This window comes from Anser anser (genome assembly GCF_964211835.1).
Source record: "Anser anser genome assembly, chromosome: 3".
Lineage (NCBI taxonomy): Eukaryota > Metazoa > Chordata > Aves > Anseriformes > Anatidae > Anser > Anser anser.
The window spans coordinates 19,578,974-19,596,760 of record NC_139722.1 but is presented as its reverse complement, the minus strand read 5'-3'; the positions used below and the strand labels follow the sequence as shown (position 1 = coordinate 19,596,760).

General features: G+C 37.5%; 1 long non-coding RNA gene across 1 annotated transcript; it reads right to left on the bottom strand.

Moving 5' to 3' along the window:
- Positions 1 to 408: 408 nt before the first annotated feature.
- LOC310896424 lies at positions 409 to 2,916 on the bottom strand. Its single transcript, XR_014581477.1, has 3 exons — positions 2,771 to 2,916; positions 2,438 to 2,505; positions 409 to 2,309 (listed from the first exon to the last, which is right to left on the bottom strand). It is a non-coding gene; the product is annotated as an uncharacterized lncRNA (long non-coding RNA).
- Positions 2,917 to 17,787: the final 14,871 nt, after the last annotated feature.

The following is a 17,787-nucleotide window of genomic DNA, read 5'->3' as shown; positions in this document are numbered from 1 at the left end:
TCTCTAAACACGTTATAGATTTCTGGCATTTCTTGTTGCCAATGTACACAGAACTCATCACAGTAATCCCACCTACCATTTATAGAAAGAGAGTATCAGCTACTTTCCATGATGCTACATATGTAGTCTGAAACCCCTATTATCAATTTGTCTAATTTACCATGTATGACTATCCTTATATTTCATTCAATGCTGTTTTCTAGCCAGAACTGGTCAATTTGAGAAAGACATCCACTTGGAAAGTAATATTTGTATTTTAGTATATATGTTCCTCTTTCAAAAATTTACATTTAAGATGTATATTAGTACACTTTACTGTATTAAATGAAAAAAAAAAAAGAAATAATATTGACATTTTAGTAAAAGTAAAGTAAATATAGGTCTTTTATTTTCAAAATGAAATTTCATTTTGCTTTTCAATATAACTTTCATGGAGATACTTTGGACTTTTCTCATCTGCGAATTTGATTTGCTGAATTTGTCTCTTTATTTTATTTGTTTTTCTTTCCTAAAGTTCACATCTTGCTACTAACTTATCTCGTTTTATAATATCCACAAATTTACATTCTGGTTTTAGAACACTTACTCAATATGAATAACACTTTCATAAAATAATCTTCTGGTTATACTTGAACTACCCTCAGAACTTAACACTTCTGATAATTTGTTGTAGATCTAAATTTCACATAAAAAGACCAAAGGGGAATATTGGGTAATCTAGTATGATCTCTTGTACCTCACAGGCATTACATTTTACTCAGCAACCCTACCTGAAGCCCACTAGCTTGCATATAAGTTTGGATATATTTCTCCTAAAGCCTGTATTTATTTGGAGAAATGAAGATAGAGGAAATTTACCATTTGCCTTAGTAACTTTGCAGAAGTCAATAGCATTCCTTTTGAAATTTCTTTTATTTGGATTTCTCTTGTTCAAATTTCAGCCATTAGTTCTTGTCATGTTTTCTTCTGTTAACTAAAACCACCCTTTTCATATGACTTTTTTATAGATGGGTAGTAACTAATCACTGAATTAAGTGACGTCACAATAGTAATTCTTAGTATGCTAAATCCATGGAGCTCTTTAATATTAAATGTAAAGGATCATTCTCATACTTCCAGTCACTGTTGTGTCTCTATTTTTCATTCTCTTTCCCACTGTTTTGAACACCATATGCGTACATATATATATATATATATATAAAGAAAGAAAGAAGTAAGCAGTTCAAATTTTGGTTCTCAATAAATATACATTCACTGTTACATTGCCATTATCTGCACTAGATCAATATGGCTCTGTGCTAATCCTTTTTATTGTCACATTCTACTCAGAGAAGATCTTTTCAGTAGTTATTCCTTGATGTTATGGCTTTCCTATCCCAGATTTGAATTCAGATTACAATAATTAATAAAACAATGTTGCTCACATTGTCTCATTCCATTTGGGTTTTCTGTTATCTATCCATTATCTCTTGCATTACAATATAACTTCTTAAATGCTGAGTTGGTACAGCACTTTGCAACAAATGTGTGATGACTCCCTCCATAATTAAGTAATACAAGTATATGTAACAGAACATCTTCAATACATATGGTATATATGTTATCTTTACTTTCTGTTACTGATGTGACAATTCTGTTGAAAAGCTACAGCCAGAGACCAGATATTCCTGATACAAGGGAAGGAATCTCAGATGATATAAACAGTGACAACTTCATCACCCATAATAAAGCCTTAACAGTTTATTCTGGTGGAGCAACTGACCATAAGAACTTGAATCCCTGAATTATTCTGTTATCAGGAGCTTCAAGTCTCTGTGAAAGGACAATATTATTATTCCTGAATGATAGTGTCAGGGGGATTCAATTTGCTCCAATCAGACCAGGAGATGTGGTAGAGCCTCTTTGAAATTAAGGTCATGCACAGAAAGATTCCACAGAAGAGACCTTAGGAGGAAGACTGGAGTATAAATAAATTATATTATTGTAACTTACTTATCAATGACAGATATATCCTGTAAATAGACAAGTGTAGGGTCTTGATGTATTTACTTTATTTAGAGTTTTGTGGGAACAAAGATTGTCTGGGATGAATTGTTCTTAATTTTTTCTTCCAGTAGTTTATAGTTCTTTTTATTTCGTTTCTTTAAGACATATAGTCTGTTATTTTACTGGGAAATTAGTTTTGCAATATGACAGTTGTGTCACTTTTTATTTCACTGAAGAGCAATACCACATTTTCTTCCCTGATTCCTCTGATATTTCCACTGTTTTCTTTGACTTGATGAATTATTTAGGCAGTTCCCTTCTTACTGAAAAAAAAAAGGCAAAATAAAACAAAAAAACATATTGCATTGATTCTTCATGCTTTGCTATTGGTTAATCCAATTAGTCTTTCTTGCTTTTTTATCAACAGTTATATTTGCAAAATATTCCTTACCTTTGTCTGTACTTCCCTCTTTATTGTTTTTTACAATGTTTTCCCCTGGGCTGTGTCTTGCAGGAGACCTAGTATGTATGTTGGACAGAACATTACAAAAAATAACAGTATTAGAGAGTGCTAAAAGTAGATATCAAGACAGAGCAACACGATTTTTTTTTTAACTTCAGTGTTAACATGTAGTATTAACATGTAACATATGATAACATGTAGAATGTTTAAACCAACAAAACATTTATATGGAAACAAAATGGAATCTTATTTGAATCACACTAAACATCTGTAGACAATAGTTCTCAGTTCTGTGTTGCTCACTAAAAACAAGAGACTTACAATTATATCTTAAAATGGTTGTATATTCCACCTTACTAGTACAGCTCTGGTGGGTTGACTTGCCTGGCTGCCAGATGCCCACCAAGGTTCTCTCTCACTCCTACTCCTCAGCAGAACAGGGGTAGAAAACACAATGGAAAAGCCTGTAGGCTAAGGTAAAGTTAGGAAGATCACTTACTGTCATGGTTTTGGCTGTGATAGAGTTAATTATCTTCACAGAGTCTCACACAATGCTGTGTTTTGGATTTTTAATGGAAATAGCGGCAACAACACACCAATGTTTTGTTTGTTGCAGAGAAATGCTCACACAGAGCCAAGGACTCCTGCTCCTCGTGCTGCCTTGCCAGTGAGGGGGCTGGGGGTGCACCAGGATCTGGGAGGGGACACAGCCAGGACAACTGGCCCAGGGTGACCAAAGGGTTGTCCCATAACATGTGGCATCATGCTCAGCAGTAAAAGCTGGGGGGAAGTTGGCTGAGGGTGGGGGGAGACATTCACAGTGATGGCATTTGTCTTCCCAAGACACCATTTTGAGTCCTGTTTTCCTGGGAGTAGCTGAACACCTGCCTGTGGATGGGAAGCAGTGAAAAGATTCCTTGCTTTCCTTTGCCTGCACACACAGCTTTTGCTTTCGCTAATAAACAGTCTTTTTCTCAGCCCATGAGTTCTTGCACTTTTATCTCTCTGATTCTCTTCCCCATCCCACCTGGAGAGAGTGAGCAAGTGGCTGGGTGGTGCTGAGCTGCCTGCTGGGTTAAACCACAACACTTACCAATTACTATCACAGGCAAAATAGACTTGACTTGGGGAAAATTATTTTAATTCATTGCCAATTAAAGAGAGTTGGATAGAGAGAAACAAATTTTAACAACACCTTCCTCCCATCCACTTCTTTCCCAAGGCTCAACTTTACTTGTTCATTTCCCACTCATCTTCTCCCACCCTCAGCAGTGCAGGGGGTTGGGGAATGGGGGTTGCAGTCAGTGTATATAATTTCCTCTTTACCGTTCCTCCATCCTCACACTTTCTCCCTACTCCAGCCTGTCTACGGGATGCAGTCCATCAGGAGCAGACTGCTCTAGCATGGGTCTTCCACAGGCTGCAGGATCTGGGGGTGTTGGTCAGTGCTTGCCTGAACATGAGCCAGCAGTGTGCCCAGGTGGCCAAGAAGACCAATGGCATCCTGGCTTATACCAGGAACAGTGTAGCCAGCAGGACCAGGGAGGTTTCATACAGTTCCCCTGCACTCTGCTCTGTTGAGGCCACACCTCGAGTACTGTGTTCAGTTTTGGGCCCCTCACTACAAGAAGGACATCGAGGCCCTGGAACATGTCCAGAGAAGGGCTACAAAGCTGGTGAAGGGCCTGGAACACAAGTCCTGTAACGAGCAGCTGAGGGAACTGGGGTTGTTTAGTCTGGACAAGGGGAAGCTCAGGGGAGACCTCATTGCTCTCTACAGCTACCTGAAAGGAAGGTGTGGGGAGCTGGGAGTCAGCCTCTTCTTACAGGTAACTAGTGATAGGACTAGAGGGAATGGCGTCAAGTTGCACCAGGGAGGTTTAGTTTGGAAATTAGGAGAAATTTCTTCTGAGAAAGAGTAGTCAGGTATTGGAAGGGTTTGCCCAGCTACATACCGTTCCTGAGGGTGTTTAAGGAAAGGATGGACCTGGTACTTAGGGACATGGTTTAGTGGGTGACATTGGTGGTAGGGGGATGGTTGGACCAGATGGTCTTGGAGGTCTTTTCCAACCTTTATGATTCTATGTTCTCATGCCAAGGAATGTCTCCTGTGGAAGCTTTAAGACTTTTTATGTACAAATCACACCCACATCTCAAGCAAAGCGCACCATGACATAAAACTATTCCATCACCTTAGGTATATGAGCTGCCTCTCGAGGTCATTTTTCATTTTTTATTTAACCACATATCATATTCACCAACAAAAACTTTCTAGAAAAGAAAATATGTTCTTTCCTGATACTGATATTGCTTCTGTGCCACCATTGCGAAGGTATTAAAGATACCGTAGAGCATGTATAGATCTTTTGAATGTCTTCATGCAGAAGGTAAAAGAACAACTAATTGCACACTAAAGTAATTGTGTCTTCTGATTCATTATAGATCTATCTCCTAAAGTACAACCTTAATGACATACAATGACAAGGTATCATATTCAACCTTGACCCTTTCTTCAGAGTTGCTTCTGAACTTCATACTACTGTTTGAGCACATATATTTCCCTCTGAAGATGTGGGAGACCAGAAAAGTTTTCCAGTGCTTCAGCTTACTAGAATATTAAATCCTTTTACAACAGGTTTCGGAGTCCTCATTTTAACTAGCAGCTTAAGGCATGACTGAGTAATCAGTATAGATGGAGGAGGTACGCATGTAGCATGAGGAAGCCAGTTGAGATCAAATGTTACTGAAACTGGGATTAATTGCAGTCAGCTGTCATCTTGATAATAAACACAACTTGTTCCTGTTGATACTGGCTCTGCGTTAGTGGAGTTCTGATTCCTGTTTAATGGCTCTATGTCTAGGTGGAGGTTGGTGATGAGTGGTGTCCCTCATGGACCAGTGCTGTTTAGTATCTGTCAGTGACATAGACAGTAGGATCAAGTGCACCCTCAGCAAGTTTGCAGATGGCATGAAGCTGAGAGGTGCAGTTAAAATAACAGAAGGAAGGGATGTCATCCAAAGGGACCTGGACAAGATAGAAAAGTGGGCCCATGTGAACTTAATGAGGTTCAACAAGTCAAGGTGCTGCACCTGAGTTGGGGCAATGCCAGATATGAGTACAGATCAGGAGAAGAGCTCATTGAGAGCAGCCCTGCAGAGAAGGACTTGGGGGTTCAGGTGGATGAGAAGCTTGACATGATCCAGCAGTGCACACTTACAGCCCAGAAGGCCAACTGCATCCTGGGCTGCATCAAATGAGGTGTGGCCAGCAGGTCAAAGGAGGTAATTGCGCCCCTCTTCTCTGCCCTTGTGAGGCCCCACTTGGAGTACTGCATCCAGGTCAGCTCTGGGACCCTCAGCACAAAAAGGATATGGACCTGTTAGAGGAGGGCCACAAAGATGATCAGTGCTGGAGCACCTCTCTTATGAAGAAAGGCTGGATGAGCTGGGGATTTTCATCCTGAAGAAGAAAAGGCTCCATCGAGAATTCATTACAGCTTTTCAATACTTAAAGGGGGCTTATAAAAAAGATGTAGAGTGACTTTTTACACAGGCAGATAATGACAGGACAAGGGGGAATGGTCTTAAGCTAAAAGAGAGATTTAAATCAGAGGTTAAGATTAAATTCTTCACTGGGAGGGTGGCGAGACACTGGAACAGGTTGTCCAGAGAAATTGTGGATGCCCCATCCCTGGAGGTGTTGATGGCCAGGTTAGACGAGGCCCTGGCAACCTGATATAGTGTGTGGTATCTAGGGGATTGGAACTAGATAATCCTTGAGTGCCTTTCCAACCCAAGCTGTTCTGTGATTCCATTATATGATTCTATGATTCTGTGACACTGATTTCAAATGTCTGTTAATTAACATGGCTGCTTTTTTTCCTGTAACCTAGTTTTGTAATGAAAACACCTCTGAAGAGAAGAAGCCAGAGGCTGTGACAGAGTTGTTCAGAAATTGGTCACTGGATTAAAATTCACCTTTATGTAAATAGGTTACATCCTGGGAGAACTACATTTTGTATCTTAGTCTATTGCTGTTGTTTCCAATGTTTTAGTGAAGGTCTAGTTTATTTACATGGCATCAATCTTTCTTTTTTGACTGACTTAGTGAATACATGTATCTGTGATATGTATGCTGCTGTGAGACAGAGGAGAAAGTGTCAACCAAATGTATAGTCAGGATGGAAGAGTATATTCTGTTTTCTTCATTATGACAGGAATGAGAGGTCAAAATCATTCACATCCAGGCCCTGCCTCGTCTGTAGATCTAACGTGTATGAGACATTTCACTAAACAGATACCAGAAAACATGTTCTTTCTAGCACCATTTGTTTCACCATGGGCATTGTACTCTTTTGAGAGCAGGAGAAACGACTGTGTGGATATATGCTGTTAGGAAAATGGCTTTTAATCAAAGCTGAGGGAATGTGTCAACTTTGGGAAAATTTTGTGAACCAGTTCTATCTGAAGTTAGAGTTATCAACAATAAAGCGTTACACCTGACCTAACAAACTCTCAGTTGGGCACCCACATTGGCCCCAGCCCACACAAGCACAGCTATAGTCCCACCGTGGAACCATGGCCTCCACTTTTCCTAGAAGCCACATAAATCTGAATATGGCCTTTGCTTACAGTAGACTACCCCTAATGTAAGGGAGATAAATCCATCCTGAAAATGACTTTATGTCTGGAGTCAGGTATGGAAGCATATCTAAGCTTTGTTTTCAGTGTAGCTCAAAGCACTTCACAAATATTAATCATACATCACTAGGTCTGTAAGATTGACTTGGATATATATATATATTCTAATCTTTTGTAACACAAAGTGAATTAGCAATGTAGAAATAATAATTAAAAAAAATCAGCAAATGCATATATATATATAAAACAACTAAAGTTGAAAAATATCCATAATTCATTTATATAAAAACTTCCACAATACTTCCCACTGTGTTTATTCAGTTGGCTCCTTTTTTATAATTATTTGGCTGTTTCTAGCGGAGACCCATGAGAAGGAGGAACAAAGCTCCCCTTAGGTCATTATTTTTCAGATTAGTAAAATCTCAGCATTCCTTGGTGTCACTGCCAGCATTTTTATTAAGTCAACCTGTTACTTTTACCATTAAAACACATCTTAGTAGATACGGGTAATAGAGACTGACATGGCAGGGATGGCTAAATAGATGGACAGAATTCGAAAGAAGACTGAATAACCATTACACAGACAGCATTTATTAGAAGTCTTGTCTGAAATCTTACATCCAGGTGAATAATAAATAAAAGCATTTGTTCTTTTGGTGGTTGCTGGTGGCTCTATTTTATTACTTTCGTGCTGGATGGCGAAAAAGTAGAAAGCATGGCAACAGGACATCATTATGGTAGGTGAACATTTGAAAATTTATAGCTTTAGGAAGGTATCCATATGTTTCTTCCCTGCCCAATTAAAAGTTCAACCTTTGGTATGTAGTAAAATTTGAATGGAATTTTCATGTGAACAGCCTGTCTTTTCAGGATTTTTGTTCAGTATTTTCTGTTCTCATTCAGGCTGAATAGCTATATAAAAGCTACATAAACTCAATAATTAAAATAAAAATTAAAGAATAATAAAAATAAGAGGTATCAAAGCACCTTCCTTCTTCTTCCCTTTGTCCTCCACCAATCCTTAGAACTCCTTTCATGTGAAGTCCTTAGCCTTACTTTTTCTTTGGTTTTCCAGGGCTCAGTAATGCTTGTTTCCTTTGACCTTTATTTGTAAAGCTAGGCCAATATTTTTAATCAGATATTTACAGACAGGTGCCTAAACCTATAATAAGTATCTAAATAAGGCTTGTGTTTTAAATGAGCCAAACATTAAGTCAATAGCAACTGTGGCTGCTTACTACTGCTGAAAAATAGCTCAGCTCTTTATGTGTCCAGTACTTTACTCACAAGCTGGAAATCATTCACAACCATTTTAGTATAACTCTCACTTTCACTTTGCAGTATACTCTCTATGTTAAATAAAATCTTCTTATCACACTGTACCTTCAACATAAGATCACAGCATTCATAGCTGACCCAAATGTTAGAACAGAACTAAATATTTCATAGACTTTTTCTTATTTAGTGGCTACATAAGCTGCTGCAAAACTACCTGAAATTTTCTAATTCTCTTGTGTTCATTGTACAATAAAAAAAATTAAAAAAAAAAAATAAAAAGAAAAGAAAAGAAAAAAAGGAGGGGTATACAAAAAAAAAAAGAAGAACAAAAGCATTATGATATTTTCCTTCATGCTAGGGAAATTGCAGATTATATTAGTGGATAGGTGCTCTGCTTCAGATGAAAATGCTTGTTCACCTCTTGGATATATTCCTCGTACTACCTATCTCCTAGCTCTTGGTTCTGGATCCAGGCAGGAGCTAGCGGGGAGGTGTGCACTGACTGGAGGGGGTGTCTGGAGGCTGGGAAGTAACCATATGACTGATAAACACCCAGGCTAGACACAGCACTGAGGGAGTAGGTACAGAAAGAACTAATCCTACAGGGGGAAATGATGGCTTTTCTGAGGGAGGACTAGGGAGGCAGGAAACATCTGAGGGATTTAAGGTTACTTCTCTACCTTTCCACAATTCAGGAGCCTGAGAGCACAGCTTTATCGGTTAAGTCAGCACAGTGAAGTTGATACAGTTATGCTTGTAAAACAACTCACATGATACTCATAGTATTATTATATTTCTCTCTCTTTTTTTTCTGTCTAGTTTAAATCTTGTGTAAAGCTGTACTGTGTTTAAAACAAACCAAACCAAAAAATATATATATATAAAAAAAATTGTGCCACTACAATAAACCACAAAGGATTTTTTTTTTCTATCTAACTTAAGCAGTTTAATTCAGCCCTTGCAGTGCCCTGGTATAATTACAGCATGTGCGCAGCTCTCATTGTACTGTTTTCCTTGTGTTAAGGCTAACATTGGCTAGATATGGAGACTTGCTTGAGATAAACAGCAGTAAAACCAATTGCAGATGAGCTTAGCTAAAAGCGAGAGCTACAGTCTCTCAGTGTATACCAAAAGACAGCTTGAAAGGCTAATATATCATGCAAATGGTGGACTAGAAGCATTTAGGCATGGATGGTCTGTGGGCTGTGCAGAAGGAGTGAATCTCTCTGTATTCAGCTGTGTGCTTGTGTGCGTGCGTCTCGCTCCCCCTCCACCCGCTCCCTCTGTCTCCGTCTCTCTCCCAGACAGGCAAACAGACCAGCTTCTTCCTTTGTGCTGCCAGTCAGGTCCTCCCTCTGCAGTCTTACACGGGAAGAAGATTTATAATAGCTGCATGCAATGCCAGTGTCTCAAAGAGACAGCACCACGCCATGTGGAGGATTTTTATATGGGGTTTAACTTTGCTCCACTGAATTGGAAAGGTACATTTTTTTAAAATCTTAATTATTTTAAACATTTAGTTCCTGTATTTTTTATCTCCTGAATTCTGACCTCCAAATACCAGCATCTTTAAACCACAATCTGTTGTCACAGTACTGTAATGGCTGTGATGTCTTAATTGAAAACATGGAGAAGTAAGGAATTCAAAAGTATAATTAGGGCACATTTCAATGTGAAGCTGTGAGGGCTGTTCTGTAAGATGGGCATCTGATATTTCTGACATACTGTATCAGAAATATAAGATTCAATCTAGAAAATGAAAATACAGCACACATGCAATGCAACTGTACCATATGTTAAGAAATGTGCACCTCATAAACAGCGGGCTAATTAGCTAGAGAAAACAGAGATGACTGAATGATGACGCTAGAAATAAAAAGGATAATGAAATCTTGTGACAGACTTGTGTAGGAGATCCACCTGGCAGTAACTTGCCAGGTTTATCAAATTAAGTGAAATCAAAGGAAAAATTATAGGTGGGAAATAATGAATTTAACAGCACTGCTTTTCTTTGTTTTAGGCTTTCAGTTGCCTGCTTCTTACCTCCCTGACTATTTGCACATAATGAGGGGTGAAGCATCAAAGGTAGAGAAGACCAAAATCTTAGAAACTTTCCCCAGGCCTATTGAAAATTTCTATCAAAATTTGACAAAGAACAGTTTCTTGGGATACCTCTCTTCACATTCAGTAGCAGGAATACAAAATTAAAATAGACTTCCTTTTGGCATTTTGCCTCTTAGCCTCCTAGTTTCCCAAAAATAAATGCATGGAGGGTTTTTTTTGTTGTTGTTTTGTTTTGTTTTGTTTTGTTTTTCCCAAGGAATCCCTAAAAGGGCTAGCCAATATCACTGTCTGGGTTTGATATTAGTAATAGTTTTCCTCTGCTGAGGAACCTACAGTCTGAAAATATAAATTCTCAATAGAACTTGGGAATGTAAGCAGTTGCACTGAGAAGTAAAACAAAAGTACATAGAAGAGCAGGGCAGAAAAGTGAGAGAATCTCTCTCTTTTGACTCAAATACATGCACAAGATGACAATGAGCTGTGTTTCCTTCCTCTACCCAGCTTTCCCTCATCCCATAAACAGCATAACTAAACACGAATTGCTCAGGATTGACCTCAGAACTTCTTTCCTCATGGATCAGTGAATTCCAGGAGAGCATTTACAGTGTTCACTCCCTGTTGGTTTTCAGCAGCAGGAGATCCAAGGCATACTCTTCTATTTAATGAAACATACCCAACACCTACTTCTACTGTTGACTCAGCCCAAAATACTTTCTTGGTTTTCCTCAGATGTTAGTATGTCCACTCAGAACCATTCTCTTTGCATCATTCTTGAGCTCTATTCTTACATCCAATATTTTCAGTACAATGCTTGCTTTTGCTACTGCTGATAATGACAGTCTTTGTCATCCAACTTCTACAGCTGATCCACTGGTGGTTTTGGCTGATGGGGCAAGCAAACAGGCTGACATAAAATATTCCTGTCCCAATGGTGTGTTGAGATCTGACATCTATTTAATCTGTAACACTGACTACATTGGTTCCAATGTGTTAAGAATACAATGCTTACCCAGAGTGAAGGAACATTAGCAGAAGTCCTATGACATTGAGAAATTCCATCTTCTCCCCTGCTACTATAAAATTGTTTGGTTTTGTTGAAAGAAGCTTAAAACTGATTAACAGTAAGACTTCCATAGAATGAGCTTAAAGTCTAATGGTATACAGAAGTTGTTCAAAGCTCTGTGGTCTACTTTGAGTATAGAATCTAGCTTTCTGCACAGCTAATGAAATCTGTAGCATCTGAACTTCAAGTCCTTACTGCAAACTCTTATCCAACAGATACTTTTGTGCACACAGTTTACATGTGAAAGAAAACCTCAAGTCAATATGTACAACATCATCATTAGGTGTCATTTTTTATACAGAGAAGAGTATCTCTTGATACTGGTGTTAACTAGCACCCTTTGAGACAACACCCAGACATTGTTCAGGAAATACCATTTGCCAGGAAGCATTCCCAAAACCCAGCAGCAGCCTTGGTTGTCCATAAAGAGGTATTTCTAGAGGTATTGCACCATGAAGACACTCCTTCGTACCCTTATACCACACAGGAGAGCATGCTACAACATTCTCAGTTTCATACTAGAAAAGCCCCCATGCAAAAAGGGTACAATATGACCCTCACATTATTTTACTTTGAACTAAAATGGTCATGAACCTATGACTAGGTCCTGAAACTTTAATTTAACAGCAATGTCTTAGGGGACACTTAGGACTAAGTGTCACGTAGTTTGTTTGCATCCACTCTGCGTCATTTGGCCTTAGGGCTAGAACACAGCCCTTAGCCCTGTTTTATTTAGTGACATATAAAGCCAACAAGACCTTCTGAGTCAAAGTTAAAGAACACTGAATGAGTACATTGGTGAGATATGAGAAAGAAGGAAAACTGAGACAAATGGTATACATCTCATATATCTGTCAGCAAGGTTAAAAAAAAAAAAGTACATGTAAGAGAGAAATCTTTGCTTCCCTTTGTGCGTTAGAACACCAAAATATCTCAGGGGGATCAACTGAGTTTTTCTAGACTTCTCACAGCATAACAAAATGCTTAATCTCCAGAGAAATTACAAACAGAAAGCTAATGCTCAGTTGACTAGGTGAATATTCATGCTGATGAACAGAAGAGTAGTCACAGAGACAGAACAAAGACCTTTCTCTGCAGTTTATGTTGTTGAATTAAACTATACATGTTCTCTCTTTCCATGTCAGATATAAAGCTTGTTTTGAAAAAGGGTCAAGAAAACAAAACAAAACAAAAACCCCAAACAAGCAAATAAACAAAACAACAACAACAATAATAACAACAACAACAAAAACTCAACTTAAATACTCATCCTGCAGGAAATTGCTGGACTCAAGTGTTATATTTAAATAGATCTAGCTATAAGAACATTGTTGATGCCAACAACCCACATTTTGAGAGATATGGAAATCCATAGCCCAGTGAAGTTGCAACTAGAGAATGCGAGCTGCATTTTGCACAAAAAAAAAAAAAATCAGAAACATGGGGAGTTGATAGAAATTATGGCTCTAGAAATTCTACCTGAGAATAAAACCTCTACTGAGTCCAGATACATGTAACAAACAGTTATACATGCACATATAGTTGTAAAAGAAATAAAGTTGTCTAATAGGAAGTTAGCAGCTCGTCAGGCTAAGCTATCAAGACTGGAAGCCCAGCTAGGATGCAACCAACTCCATTCAACAAAGAATTACTCTAGGTAAGGCTGATGTAGACACTGTGTTAAAAAACGTGTTGGATAATGGCTAAAAGACAAAAATTGTCATGGACACTAATACACTCTTGAGAACAAATGATATTAAATATAATTGTAGAAAAACCTATAGTAATATATTAACTTAGAAAATAATCTAAGCTGTTCATAAATAAAACTTCAACCAGTGCTCATGGAACTGCTAAAGTGGTGTAGAGAGTTATTATTATAGTTAAGTTTAACATATATACTGTAGTTTCATCAGCTCTATAACCCACAACTGCAGAGGTCAAAAAAGTGCTTCTTGTAGGAAGACCCACAAATAACATCCAAAGACTCTATCATGGAAGTGGTTCCAGTGCATTAAAAATAGCTGGAAGCGCTAGGGCATTTTTTGCTTTTAGGAAAAAAAAAAATAACATCAATGAAACAGTGTTCCACCTGAAAAAGAGTGTATTTCCATTTTTTTCAGAAATAAATTTTTACTTTATAGAATCATAGGATAATTCATGTTGCAAGGGACCTCAAGATATAGTGTAAACTCCTGCTCAAAAGCAAAGTTGCAAAGGGCTTTATACAGTTTGTTCTTGAAAACCTCTAAGGATGGAGACTGTACAGCCTCTTGGGACAACCTACTTCACTTCTTGGCTGTCCTAATAGTGATAAAAAAAGATAAAAATCTAAGAGCTTCTGCTAAAACACGCAGCTCTTTCTACTTTATTATGAAAATGAATACCTATGAGATACTGAAATATGCCAGCTTAGTGTACTGGCTTCCAAGAAGGTCATACAGCCAGTAAGAAGGGGATTACAGGCCTAAACCTTAGACTAACTATCATAAGCTGCTGACTTAGCCGGAGGGGACTCAGATATTTAAAAGATTTGCAGGAAAATTAATTAGAAAGTAGTGTAGAGGCTATTGGTGTAAGTTAGGATATGGAATAGGAAGATGAATATGTACATTTGTTTCATTTTCATTTAAGTTCTGTGGGTAAATCAGTGTAGCTTATGTATAGCTATATATTTAACTATAGCAACAAATATTGCCTAACAGAGTATTTCACAATTAGCACAGCCTCTTTCCGGTAGGAATTATAAATAAAAATCATTTGTTAAAGGATTCAGATTCACTAATATTCCAAGAAGAAGGAAACTACAAAGATGTGTTCATGATCTCTGATCTTCCAAGGACAGACTGACTATCTAATTATTGGCATGACTAATCATCAATGGTAACTACCTAAGTAACTGAGACTCTTGTTTTCTAGATCATGCTGTTGTTCTGTTATATACATTCTTTGACTTTAGCAGCTGGTCATATGTGCTGTCTCTCTTGAAGCAAAAGGTTCTCAATACATAATTAAGGGTGAGGTATGATAAGAGTCTTCAAATATATGAAAAGCTGACTCAAAGAGGAAAGGAGCAATTTGTTCTCTGTATCATTACGAGATTAGGATGAGAAGTAATGGACTTAAATTACAGCAAAGTTAAGCACTAGGAAACAAATTCCAGTAGTAAGACTCAGTAGAGACATCCTGACAGATAACAACACTGGAGATTGTAAAGGCTCTGTCACTGGGTGTTTTTTAGAACAGCCATCAGTCAGGAATGATATAAGTATAGTTGAGTTTGCATTAGTGCTGGGAGATGGAAGAGATGGCCTCTTGAGGTCCCTTCCAGGCTTGTGATTCTATTATTTAAAGTCTGACATAAAGAGTAACAGTCTTAAAGTGTTTTAAATGCAATTACATCTCATTCAAATGTTTGCAAAATATTCAAATCCAACATGAGACTCATTAAAATTGGAAAACTGGAATGATCCCACTAAATTCATTTCTGAAGTAATTCTTTGACCTCTTATATTTCTTATTTTCATTTATTCCTGTCATTGTGCTTGAGAAAACTGCAGCTTGATAACAAATATGTAGCTAGCTGGCATTGACTCAAACTCATCCAGCTGTGTTTATGCTTGACCTGCCTTTTCTGAAGCAGTTTCATCTCATTAGTTACTGAATGTTAAATGCATTGATGAGTCTTTAGAAACCAGGAAGTGAAAAGTTTAAAGCTAGTAAGTCATACGGAAAGTCTGAATAGAACTGCAACTTCTTCATGGTGGCACTGCCTTTTTTTGTACCATGGTTGGCTCCATCTTTGAATAGTGCAGGTACTTGGCACCCAGCATATTGGGTGCTGGTATTTGAATAGATTTTACCAAGTAATGAAATACAGATAAAATAAAGATTCACAGCTATTTTCTCCCTGGCCCTGAGTAAGACATAATTGCTTTTCTCCTGTTTCCATTTCTCAGTCAGTAAAATGTTCCATGATTTTCTTCCTCAAGATTCAGCAGTAGCAGTCATGACTGACTTCTCAGCCAAAGTCAGCAGCAGGGTGACAAGCTTCCTCTTTGCCATTAGATAATACTGTAATCAATAGGAATCGTCTGCCTTCTTAACAATAGGGAGGCTTTCCTCAGAGAGAAAAAAAATTAACCATCCATACCAAATTGAAAGGAAATGCATAAGCTCTTTCCAGGTCAGTTAAGCACAGTAGGTCACTATCCATCACCTTCTACCCCTCTCATAAAGAAGCTCCTCTCTGTCTATCCTTGCTATTCTGTAGATAACCTCCTGTTGTTCTAATGAAGATTTATTTAATTTTACCTTTTAATGTGTTTCACTGAAACAGATTGCCACCAAAGGAGAAGTAATAAGACAAAACTTTCAAAAATCGAAATAGAAAAGAATTTTAACTTGTTAATGATGAAAAATAACCACCTAGAATAGGACATTATGAAATAAATCCTATTGTATTGATATGAGGTGTTTAGTTTAACACTTTATGCTACAAAACTTCCAGGACTCACATATTATTGATCCTCATTTCATGAACAGCAGAATAAGTCAGACAGACCTCCATTAACAGCAGTGAACTTGCACATCTCTTAAAGTCAGTTAATTTATGCCAGAAGAAAATCAGTAAATTCACAATAAGGGCTGACACAATTTGTTACACAAAGAATGATGATAAAGACACCAGCCTGTGAACATCTAGGTATGTACTTAGCAGTACCAATGTGAGCAGTCTAATTTCAGAGATATCAAGATTCAGTGTATTGCTAATCTGGATCAGAAAAGTGCATTAAGACAAAGTCAAATATCAGATTCAAAGTGAATATTCTGAAGAAAAACACTATATGAGGCCAGCCAGAAAATCCCATATTTTCCAGTTTTACTAACTTTTATTGGAAAATAGCATATTACCAAGATACTGGGGAGAAAATAGTAATTTGGAGAATAAGAAAAAATAGGATGATGGAAAACTCTTCTATCTCCCCCCTCCCCCATCCACCTCCCCCCCCCCCCCCCCAAAAAAAAAAAGAGAGAAAGAGAGAGAAAAAAAAGAGAGGAGCAGACTTTTAAAAGGAAGAAAAGGTATGAAGTATTTTATAATTAAAGAATCTTCACTGAAAAGTACAACTGTATTTTCTGTATTTTTCCCAGAAGGCGTCCACCACTCACTGTGTAAGAACTTCTGAGTTCTATTCTGTATTCTGCAAATGAATCTTTTTTCAGGTAATGAACCAGAGTTTGATTTAGATTTAAAAAAATTTAAAAAAAAAAAAAAAGAAAAGGAAAAAAATGTTGGTCAATTATCTAGTCTAGAATAGATTCCCATAGATATAAATCGACACTTCCAGAGGATAGTATATCCCCCTTTCTCATATTCCTTTCTTAGACACCACCAAAGATCCTTTCTTAGACACCTCTTGTTGCCTAATGTGGAAATCTAGAAAATTAGCTTAACCTAGATTACACCTAGATTACTGAAGGACAACTCTATGTAAAAGTGATGCTAGAGATACAGAATTGTGAGATTTCACATCTACAGCATGTAATTGATTTCCATGTAATTGATATATATGCTAAATGTTAGCAGCAAAAGAAAAGATAAGAAAAGTTTGATTTGTATCAGTAGCAGTCTTCTGGACTCAAATTTGTGGCAGTCTCATTGCAATGAGGTTTATTCATTGTGCTCGTACACCTTTGCAAAGGCAATGTGCAACCTAATAGGCATGCCAGTAATTGAACTTAAGGAAATTACGAACATAAATCTGTTCTATAGTACTTCAATGAATTAAAGATTTTACAAAACAGGAAAATATCATCTGTTCCAAGCAATGTGGTGATTCATACAACTTGTGTTGTATAAAGATCTTCCTTGCTGAAGGACTTGCCACACCTTGTGCACTGCAATATTTTTATTTGCTTTTGGGAACAACTAAAGAGGCAAGACTGTGATTTTAAGCTTCCTTGTATTAAAAGTCTGTAAAAAACTGTTCTTTGCTTCTTTGCTTAAAGTCTGTGCTAAACTACAAACAACTGCATATCTTTTTTTCCTTTGTGTTGCTTTAGGTCTTTTTGTTTGTTTGTTTTTGTTTTTCCATTTTGCACTGTATAAACTCACCAGCAGAATTCAGGGAAAGACTTTGATTAACTTTGCTTGATATGTTTCTACAGAAAAATCAAACAAATAAAGTGTTGTAAAACAAGGTAAAATGTTATCATGCCAACATTCTCATTTTATTAAATATGATCATTATATTTGCAAAGTTAGTCTATCCAATTTGGCATCTTCGTG